This window comes from Pipistrellus hanaki, assembly GCF_964339955.1.
Source record: "Pipistrellus hanaki genome assembly, chromosome: 11".
NCBI classification, from domain to species: Eukaryota; Metazoa; Chordata; class Mammalia; order Chiroptera; family Vespertilionidae; genus Pipistrellus; species Pipistrellus hanaki.
In genome coordinates this window covers 5488981-5499633 of record NC_140513.1, presented here as the reverse complement: position 1 = coordinate 5499633, position 10653 = coordinate 5488981, and positions in this window count along the sequence as shown.

Here is a 10653-nt window from a genome sequence, read left to right as displayed (position 1 = left end):
ATACTATGTATCACTTTATGCTAAAAAAAAAAATCAACTTTTCTAGGTATGATACTTATTTCAGGAAAATGTGTATGGCTCAAACAAAAGAAATCAGAAAAAAATACTACTGTAGCAAATAAATTTAAGGCAATTGTCAAAGGCCTTAGGTCCAGATGGTTTTACACATGAATTAGTAAACATGTTAGGAATAGCTACTCCCTACAGTCTTTCCAAAAACTTCAAAGCACTGAAATGCACTAAAATACGTGGAAAATTTCCAGTTCGTTTTATGAGTTTGTATAACGCTGTACATAAAGCGTACATAAAGCACAAAAATAAAAACTTAGTTGAAAAATTTCACCTAAATATAACAGCAAATAAAAGCATATCAGCAAATAAAAAAATCTAAATAATATATGGGTAAATTTAAACACCAAGTAAAAAGAGTAATACATCATTGCCAGGTTTGTTCTTGAAAGGCAAGGTTCCTTTAACTCGGAGTGTGGGTTCTGGAGGCAGACTCTCAGGTTCTGAAGCTGGCTCCACCACTTCCTAGAAAGCGGCTGAGGGGCCCAGGAAAGTGGTGGAATTTCTCTGCGGTTGCTTTCCCGTTTGTAAATGTAAATAATAACAATAACAATAATGTCTACTTCATAGGAATGCAAGGAGTAAATTAAAGCAATTCATTTGAAGAACTTAGCTTACTATATAACCAAATACTGAAGAAGTATTTGGTTATACAGTAAGCACTCAACAATGGCCAGAGAGAGTATTGACTTTAATATACTTTTTCAAAACCCCTCGATAATGCCACTGGCATGAGCTCTCCACTCCGCTCCAGGTTTTGAACAGGGTCAACTAAACGTTTTAATTTCCGAGTGGGGAGAGTGGAGAGGAAAGCGGGCCAGGACACGCAAGGAGCGTGGGGCAGAGGGTATGTGTCTGTTCCCAGGAGTCTCCCAGCCCGCTCTCCCTAGATTGGTTCGCAATAATTATTTTTTTCATTTTTAAAAATATTTTTTACTGTTGATATAATATTACAGATATCTCCCATTTTCCCACCTTCTCTCCCCTCCTTCCAGCCCCTACTCACCACCACCCCTCAGGACATTAGTATCTGATTACTGATTAGAAATTAGTATCAAATAACCTAGGGATTCCTAGAATGTCTGCTTCTATCCTAAAAGTCTTAGCCAGCCACAGAACGCAGGATGGGCCCCATGAATCCAAGTCATAGCAGCAAACCACCACCAGGAGGCAGCAAACTGCAGCCAAAACAGGGGCACCTTGGATGGTCAGGTCACTCCCCCTCCAAAGCTCTGCACTGTCTGACCACTGCCTACCTCACCAGCCCATCCCCAGCTGCTTCTTTCCTTCTCCTCTGGACTCCTGACCCCCTGGCCTCCCTCCACCACTGTCCTGCCTCAGCATCTGGGCACATCCTGTCCCCTCTTCCCCAGCGGCTCTGCCAGGGCGGCTGCATTGCACAAACCAGGAATACCGCAGTGATGTCTATGGCAGTGCCGCCCCCTGGAGTTGTGCAGCAGAAGCAGCTCTTTCCACCCTGCCTTCTTGCAGTTAACGCGTACTCCCCGTTTAGAGCTCAGCTCAACATTAATTCACCCGGGAAGTCCCCCTGACCGGACCAGGCCGGCTGCCTGCTGCGTGCTTTCATTGTTGCCGGTTCTGCGTGGCACTCGCCACCACGCTAAACACCACGCTAAACACTCGCCACCACGCTAAACACCACGCTAAACACTCGCCACCACGCTAAACACCACGCTAAACACTCGCCACCACGCTAAACACCACGCTAAACACTCGCCACCACGCTAAACACCACGCTAAACACTCGCCACCACGCTAAACACGTCGCTTATTGCGCAACACGTCGGAGGCAGCGTCATTGAAATGTAATATGTCCATAGGCACATCATGCCCCCTGGAGTCAGCCCCCTCCCTGACCCCAGCCCCGGGGCCCGCTGGCGTGTCTGCAGCGGCAGTCCTGCCTCTCGCAGAGTGTCCTGTGAGCGGAATCCGCAGGGCTCAGCCTCCGAGTCTGGTTTCTCTCACTCGGTTGTTGTGAGATCATCTGACCCGCGTCTTCCCTGCCGGAGCGCGAAGCTGTGCACAGCGAGGAGGCGCGTCTGACTCCGCAACTACTGTATCGCCGCGGCCCACCGTGGCGCTTCCCAGCCTCCCTTTTCATTACCGCTCCTCCAAGAGAACGGTTTAATTTAATTTAAACTCTCCCCGTTGAGAGAAATGAAATACTAAGGGCTCAGGTGTGGTTGAGCAGGGTGGAGCTTTGGAGGGCCACAGTATTATTTTAGAATGAATTTTCTCCCCACTGGCATGCACGGACTAGCACATAGTAGGTGCTCAGCAGGTGTCTGCGGATCAATGAGAGAAGACTCACAGCCGCGGCCACAGGGTGGCGCCCCCCAAGGGAGCCCGCTCATCTCATTGGAAGGCGCCCCTGGTCTCCGGCGGGGCTGGGAGGGGCTGTCCGCTCAGATGTGGACACGCCCTTCTTCTCCCGAAAAACACACCGGGGCCCAGCCTCCGTGTGCTCGGGTCGGGGTCAGATTTGGGTTTTGGAAGTCCACTCTGGCTCCAGAGCGGGAGGGGGGTTAGAGGGAAAGGGTTGGATGCCCGGATGGACGATCAGGAGGAGAAACTAGTCTGGCACAAAGGCAATGAGCTCAGGTTGGCTTCTTTGAGGTTGAGGTGGGTCATGTGTGCAGGTCTGACGCTCAGAATAGAGACTCGGGTTCCAGAAGAACTGGGCTGCACGGGCAGTTCTGATCAGGAAGCAGGGGGAGCATTGGCTGCAGAGGGCACGTGGCAGGGAGCCCCAGGGCCCTGCATCCCCCCCTCCCTCTCTGCTCACCTCTGGCTTCAGCTGCTGCGGATGGACAGTTCCCGACAAGCTCAGACTCCCCTCCCGCCCACAGCGCCCCCCTCAGGAGCACCACGTGGCTTCCCTTCTCCAGCGCCACGGCTGTGCCAGCCTGTGCTCAGCCTGCGAGTGCAGGGAGCCGGTGCCCCGTGGACAGCCTCCCCCGGTGGAGACAGAAGCCGAGGGGTCCGTGCTCTGCCCCACCCTCAGGGAGATGACGGGGTGCTCTGTATCTGCACAGAGGCGCCTGCGGGCAGGGCCTTTCCCTCGTCCCCTAGCCCCATCGCGCCTGCTTCCTGAGGTCTCATCCTAAGGAAGCCACTTGTCTCGGGCTGTGCTGGGGGCAGCTGAGGGGCCCCTGACCTCCAGGCCCCGTGCATACCTGCAGGCAGATGTGCCGCCGGGCTGGGCAGCTCGTCCTCTGGGGGGTAGGGAAGGGAGCAGCGAGGAAAACACTCACGCCGGCTGCCTGAGGTTTCCCTGCTCCCTCCTGAGCCCTCCGCACAGAGCCCGGGTCCTGACCAGCAGTCTCCTGAAGGCGTGCAGTCTCCCTCCCGCAGGCAGCAGAGGGTGGAGGGTGGGAGGTGGGCCTCCATCCGGGTGATGTTCCGCCCGGAGGTGGTCCGTGCTCCTGCCTTCCTCCGTCCTCTGCGTTGGCCCCCGAGCCAGGGAGCAGGCCTCCCTCAAAGCCAGAAGGGCCCTCCACCCCCCAAAGTCTGACTGTCCTCTCCGTCCACCCCCACAGGCTCAAGCCACCCACCTGTTCACGGCCAACTGCAACAGCGCCACCTTCAGGCCGTCGTGGGAACAGGTATCTTCTGAGCCCTGCCAGGTGCCTGGATGGGTCTTTCCCGCTGGGAGGCAGGATGGCAGGGGCGGGGCGGGTGTGGGAAGAGCTGGCTGATGCTATTGGGCCACTCACATCACCACCCTGAGCCCTGGTGGGAAGTGCGTTTGGCAATTCCCCCCGGGCTGGCTGTGAGGACAGAGTGAGATAATCTCAGAGCACGCACACCCAGATGGCCCAGGGGCCAGTGCCAAGGCTGGAGCACATACTTGTGTGCCAGGTTTGAAAAGTCCCCAAACAACCAACGGTTCTCGGAGCCTATGAACTCACAGAAGCCCTTGGCACCCTTTCCTTTCCTCCTCCTCCTCCTCCTCCTTCTTTTTAATATATTTTATTGTTTTTTTACAGAGAGGAAGGGAGAGGGATAGAGAGTTAGAAACATTGATGGGAGAGATTCATCGATCAGCTGCCTCTTGCACACCTCCCACTGGGGATGTGCCCGCAACCAAGCTTCATGTCCTTGACTGGAATCGAACCCGGGACCCTTCAGTCCGCAGGCCAACACTCTATCCACTGAGCCAAACCTGTTTCGACTCCTTTCGTTCTTTGCATTTGGGAGGGTTGGAGGGGTGTTGGACTCAGAGATACAGAATTCAATTTTTCACCATCATCAGCTCAACTCTCAATCATTACGGCCACACCTGACTCCTCCTGTGCTTTTGTTTGCTTTGTTATCGTCACTCTTGTCTCCCTTCGTGACCCCCCCTCCCTTCTCCCCACAGGCAAACATCCTTAATGCTGTCAATGTGTGCGTGTGTGCGTGTCGCCAGGAAAATGTATATTGCGGCATATTAAGCAGCATTTGCCAGACATCTTGTTTGGCGATACATTTTTACGACCTGCCTGTGTTCACACACGTCGCCCTAATTCATCCCATCGCGTCGCCGTGGCGTTCATCATTTGCATATGCCCCTGCGATCTCGCCGCTCCTCCGTGAGGAGGCATCTCGCCTGTGTCCCTCCCTTGGGTGTGCGCAGAAGTGGGGTTGCTGGAGTGTGGGGTACATGCTCCCCACCAAGCCCCCCACACCCCCACTTCACACTCCCTCTAGGACAAGGATTCCCGGGTCCCCACATCGTCACCACCGTGTGCCCTCCTGAGGGTTCAGAGTGGAGCTCACTGTCACCTCCCGCTCCCTCTCTACCCCGGCTGCCCTGCCCGCGGGCTGCAGGCCTCCTGTGCCATGGACTTCACTGCCCTTTAAGACGAGAGGCTCCAGCGGCTGGGTGACCCCCACCTCATCACATGCCATCACCGTGCACAAAGCGCCACCTCAGACACAGCCCGCTGAACAAGGAATGGTGCATGAGCCTAAAGACATGGCAAGCCCTAACCAGTTTGGCTCAGTGGATAGAGCATCGGCCTGCGAACTGAAAGGTCCCGGGTTCGATTCCAGGCAAGGGCATGTACCTTGGTTGCGGGCACACCCCCAGTGTGCAGGAGGCAGCTGACTGATGTTTCTCTCTCATCAATATTTCTAACTCTCTATCCTTCTCCCTTCCTCTCTGTAAAAAATCAATAATATCTATCTATCTATATATATATATTCTTTTAAAAATAAATTTTTTGATTTTTTACAGAGAGGAAGGGAGAGAGATAGAGAGCTAGAAACGTTGATGAGAGAGAAACATCAACCAGCTGCCTCTTGCATACTCCCTACTGGGGGTGTGCCCGCAACCAAGGTACATGCCCTTGACCGGAATCGAACCCGGGACTTTTCAGTCTGCAGACCGACGCTCTACCACTGAGCCAAACCGGTTTCGGCTATATATTTTTTAAAAAAAGACATAGCAAGGTCGTGGCCCGCCCCACAATGGCCCTAGAAACCCCCTCCATCCTGAGATGCCAAATCAATTCGTCGAATGCAGCTCGCATGCCCACTGCCTCACTCCAGGACAGAGGTCCTCCACCTTCCTAACGCTGTGACCCTTTAATTCAGTTCCTCATGTTGTGGTGACCCCCCACCATGAAATTATTTTCGTTGCTACTTCATAACTGTAATTTTGCTACTGTTATGAATCATAATGTAAATATCTGTGTTTTCCGACAATCTTAGGCTCAATAGTAGCGGTTCTTATAAAAGTTTTATTTCATATTTTACCACTAGCAGGGTCGCCTAAGACCACCGGAAAACACAGATATTTACATTACGATTCGTAACAGCAGCAAAATTAGTTATGGCGTAGCAACAAAAATAATGTCATGGTCGGGGGTCACCACAGCATGAGGAGCTGAATTAAAGGGCCGGGCGTCAGGAAGGTGGAGGACCGCTGCTCTAGGGAGCAGAAGCGTGTGGCCAGCATGGCGGTGGGGGTGATTCTGTGGGGGCTGCTGTCCGGATCCCCGTCAGCACTCTCCTTGGTCGTCTCTGAGGCAGGAGGGGCCGCGGTGGTGCAGGACACAGTAGGGTGTGGGGCTGGTGGCAGTGTCCCTGTGAGCGCCCATCCCTCTGCATCCCTAACGTGCTTCTGCCTAGCGGTCTTCAGACTCACAGGCTCTGAAGTCAGGGTGTCCTGGGCTCCAGTCCCCACTCAGTGCCTCACAGGACTGCTGTAGACGACAGTTATGAACTACATGGGGGTGCTTCACAGGGTTCCAGGCACAGGCTAGCCCCCCGAAATGGCCATCTATTACCAGTAATTGTCTGTAACGTAGGAAATGCATTCTTTTTTTAATTATTAATTTGTTTATTGATTAAGGTATCACATATTTGACTCAACCCCCCATTCCAATCTCCTACCCCCCAACTCATGCCCCAACCCCCCTATTGTCCTTGACCACTGGTTAGGCTCATACGTGTGCATACAAGTCCTTTGGTTGATCTCTCCCTTTGATCCCCACCCTCCCCTACATTCCCTCTAAGATCCAACCGTCTGTGCCATGGCTCCTTATCTCTGGCTCTGTTCTTGTTCATCAGTCTATGTTGTTCACCATTTCCCCCAGATGAGTGAGACCATGTCCTACTGAAAATATACTTATGAGAATCAAAAATGAGACGAGCATTCTTTAGTTTACAAAGTAAAAAGGAGGCTGAGCCACTGGCAGGAAAGCAGAACCCGAACTCAGGGCTGTGTTTCCATCTTCCTGGCTGCCTGACCTCCGGGGTCCCAGCCTCTGCCGGAACCTAGAGCCCTCCCGGGGCGGGCAGCAGGCCCCCGGCCTCCGCGGCAGGAGTCCCTCAGGGCGTGGGAGGCCCGGGGCAGGCCGAGCCCAGGTGGGGCAGCGGGAGGCGCCCAGGTGCTGGGGAAGGGGGCAGCCTGGCCCTTCTCCAAGCACATTCAGAGCCAACCCCAGGGAACCCCCGATGGTGTCCGTGCCAGCACGCCTGGGGCACAAGCACTGGAGACATTAAATATTCAACGTGTCGGCTGGCTTCCAAGCTTGGTAATTAAAACTCTTATTTCATATTTTACACGGGATGGACAGCGAGGGCATGGGGCTGCTCTAAGAGGTTCCGCGGCGTCCTCGTTCACAGAGGAAGTGGCTCTCCTGAGGACAATTTCCCTCCCCCCCGGGGACCCGCGCTGCCCTATTTATGAAGTGATTTCCTGGGAGGGCAGCGAGCGGGGGTCGGGAGGTGTCCAGGGTGGAGGGTCATTCGGAGCTCCCGGCGCGGCCTCAGGCCAGCTTTCTCCTCCAGAGCGGACTGTGTTCCCAGGGGCCTGCGGAGGGCTGGGCCTGGGGCCACTCACCCCTGGTGCACCAGCAGCCTGGGAACAGCTGGCCCTGGAGATGGGAAGAGGGAGGGCTGGGGGGAGGGAGGGAGAGAGCGAGGGGGGGCCTTCCCTTGGCGTCTGTCGCCATCTGCTGGCCACTTGCTGAACTGCAGAGCCCAGCAAAGACCAATTCTGAGCTCTGGGCTTGGAGAGAGAGGAGATGAAGGAAAATCAGGCCTAGTGCTTTGGGAAACACTTTAGAAAAAAAACACACACAGTTTAGGTTTGTGAATTATTTGCTCTGTTATTCTCCGGGGTCAAGAAATAAATAAGACTCGGACGTGGGTCTCTGGGGACCCAACCCGGCATGATAACCAGGGTGTGCACGGTCACCATGGTGACCTGCCCCTTGAGTACTCAGTGTGTGCTGAGCACTGGATTACATGATGTAATGAGTTACTTCATTGTGGGGCCTTTTATCATGCTGCACACCCATTTTACAGATGAAAACACTCAGGCTGAGCGAGGCCTGAGATACTCTTAAGAATGACAGCTATCAGGTGTGGGACTTATTGCGAAGCTGTGGTGGTGAGCCGGTGTGGTCCCGGCCCAAGGAGAGACACAGAGACCCGTGGAGCCGAAGGAGAGCCCAGAGGCTTGCTCCCCCACTCCCCAGCCCCCAGGTGAGCAGGTGGGGCCTACATCTCTAGCTGCAGCGTCCCCTGCTACTGGACCCCAGAATCTCACACCTACTCGCCTCCCAGACAAGGCCATCTGGCTATCCCACAAGCAACGCAAACTCAGCACGTCTCCAACTGAACCCCGTGTCCTTACCCCGTGTTCCCCTCCAGTGGGTGGCACCCTCACCCGTCCATCCAGTTGAACCAGTCACCGATGCCAGAACCCCAGGAGTCACCCAGGTTCCTCCCGCTCCCTCCCTCACTCCCACATTTGGGACTCACCACATCCTGTTCATTCTTCCTCCGAACTAGCCCTCGGAAGGGCCCCCCTCTCGATCTCCACAGCCACCCCAGAAGCATCTCTCACGTGGACAAGTGCAGTAGCCTCCTCAGAGGCTTCTTCTCCTTCAGTCTCTTTTTTTTAAAATATATTTTTTATTGATTTTTTATAAAGAGGAAAGGAGAGAGAGAGTTAGAAACATCAATGAGAGAGAAACATCGATCAGCTGCCTCCTGCACACCCCCTACTGGGAATGTGCCTGCAACCGAGGTACATGCCCTTGACCGGAATTGAACCCAGGACCTTTCAGTCCGAAGGCCGACGCTCTATCCACTGAGCCAAACCGGTTTCGGCTCTTCTCCTTCAGTCTTAAATCACAAAGTAGGTGTGTCTGTCACTGCTCTGTCTAAAGCCCTCCAGTCATTGGCAGATGGACAGACAGAGTTCAATGGAACAGAATTGAGAGCCTGGGAAAGAACCTATATACTTACGGTCAATTAATTTTCAGCGAGGGTGCCAAGACAATTGACAGGGAGTGGGGGTAGTTTAGTCTTTTCCACAAATGGTGCTGAAACAAATGGATAGCCACCCCTTACCTTACATTGAGCTATACACAAAAACTCACTCAGAATTGATCCACACACAGAAAGGATGAGAAGAGCACCTTTGTACAAGGCTGGCAGGAGATTTCAGCGGGCTAATGTCTACAGAGTGCTTAGCCGTGCACAAGTGCCTGTGGCTGGATGGGGAGGTGGATGGAGAGAATGAGCGGAAGACGGATTGCTTTGCTTCCCTCTCGAAGCCAGGGCGGAAGCAGCCCCTCTGGCAGCCTCTGGGGCTCCCATCGGAGGGGCTGGGAGGCAGAGCAACCTTTTTCCTCTGAAAATGGAGCGGCTCAGGAGCAGCAAGACAAATGCCCCCGCTGGCAAGAGTATGGAGACCAGAGCGTATCGCACCCGCGTCCTGTCAGTGAAGGAATTATCGCCCTTAGGATACCAGCTTCTGCACAATAAAATGATTTTTTTAAAACAACACTTTAAAAGGCCGATTAAAGCATAATGCTTTGTTTAGTTACTGCCACGGAATGTTTTGTTTGCGAATTACAGCCTCGCGGATTTAAATTACTTTCTGCTGACACCCATATTAGACGTGATGGACCGGGCAGGCCCCGAGGCTGCAGGCTCCAGCACGGCATCATGGGGACAGGAGCTGGGCGAGGGGGAGGGGGGGGGGGGCTCCACTGCTGAGCCTTTGTATGGAAGAGGGGGCCTGGCCAGGCATGCCAAAACATTCAACGGAGCAGAGTGGGGCGGGGCTGTCCGTACACTAGTCAAAGAAAACCATATGGCCACACCTAACTTAAAAATCTCTCCCTGGCCAGTGCTCAGTGGTTAGAGCGTTGGCTTTCCGGAAGCAGGTACAATTCCCTGTTAAGGGCACGTACTTCAGTTGCAGGTTGCCCAACCCCGGCAGGGGCATGTAGGGGGAGGCAACTAATCGAAGGGTCTCTCTCTTTTGTCAATGTTTCTCTCTCACTCTCTCCCCCTTCTCCATCCCTTCCACTCTCTCTAGGGATCAATGGAAAAAATATCCTTGGGCAAGGATTTAAAATACATAAGTAAATCTCAGTGGTTTGCAACAATAAGGGTTCATTTTTCACTCATCCTTTGTGGATCATCTGTAACACTACCCATTCCTCAGTCCATGATACCTTCGCTCAAGGATCCAGGCAGAAAGCGTACCTCCATCTGGATCATGATCTTGTGGCTGAGAAAGAACAATGGTTCTTAACGCCAACACTGCGCTCGGGACTGCGCACACACCTGCCGTTCACATTTCAGTGAGGAAGCAGGAGTCTACCAGCTGGGAAGGGAAGGCCTCCTCCAGGGACGGGCAGCAAGTTACTGAGAACAATGGCACAATTCACCACGTTATTTCTAGCCATGCCTTTTGGCCTTAAAGTCTGTTTCTCCGATGTTAATAGAGCTAACAGAACCAGCAGAACCTCTTTTACCGTTCTTTTAGTTCCATTTTTCTGTCTTTGTATTTTAAACAGTGCATAGTTTGATTTTTAAAAAATCTGATGTTACAATTTGTCTTTTAACTAGAAAGTTTGGGGGTTTTTAAATATATATATTTACTAGAGGCCCAGTGCCTGAACTCGTGCACTGGTAGAGTCCCTCGGCCTAGCCTGAGGGATCGGGCTGAAATCAGCTCTCTGACATCCCCAGAGGGGTCCTGATTGTGAGAGGGTGTGGGCCAGGCTGAAGGACTCCACCAGTGCACGATGGGGGCTGGGGAGGGAT